The sequence below is a fragment of the Drosophila busckii genome, chromosome 2L (assembly GCF_011750605.1).
Source record: "Drosophila busckii strain San Diego stock center, stock number 13000-0081.31 chromosome 2L, ASM1175060v1, whole genome shotgun sequence".
In the NCBI taxonomy this organism is placed as follows: Eukaryota; Metazoa; Arthropoda; class Insecta; order Diptera; family Drosophilidae; genus Drosophila; species Drosophila busckii.
In genome coordinates, this window is record NC_046604.1 from 15,766,313 (window position 1) to 15,767,050 (window position 738).

A 738-nucleotide genomic window follows, 5' to 3' on the forward strand; every position below is an offset into this window, starting at 1 on the left:
GTTGTTTTCACAATTTGCTGCGCTTTGCGTTTTTCTTTTCCTTTTTTTTTAGTTACATTAAACACACACAAACAAACGCGCACACACACACGCATACAAATACAAACTGCCTTTGCCTTTGCTTTCTTGTTTCTATATGTATGGTTTTTTCTTTTCTTTTTGTTTTATTGCCGCGGCGTTTCGTATTGAATTTTCCAAATTATGATCGCTTTGCAATTTTCCTGCGCACACTTTTCAAGCAAAAGCCCACACTACAGCTACAACAACAGCACTCCCTTGCCATTTCCACACACACAAACACTCGCACACTAATTTGTTGTTGTTGCTAAATTTTTGTGTTTTGTTATTTTGGTAATTTGTTTTTGCTTTACACGTACGCAGTCGACTAATTTGTTGCGGCTTTATGCATTATTCAACGTTCGTGCTTTTTCAACAAAAACGCCGCGCAAACGTCCGCGACACCCGCTCGCTTTGACAACAAAATTAAAATTAAAAAAAAGAAAATAAATAAATAAAAAAAAGCGAACCAAATAGAGAGAGCAAGCGCGAGGCTCGTACTCAGTTAGAGCGAGAGATCCGTGTTCGACTCACTTTTTCTTTTCTTTATCGACCAGCCGCCACCTTTTGTTAGCGTTTTGGCTACTTTACCGCTAGATTACCAGCTTAACAAATTTTTAAACAAGTGCAACATAATAAATTTAATATTCCATTGTTTTTGCAATAATAATTGTTGCTGTA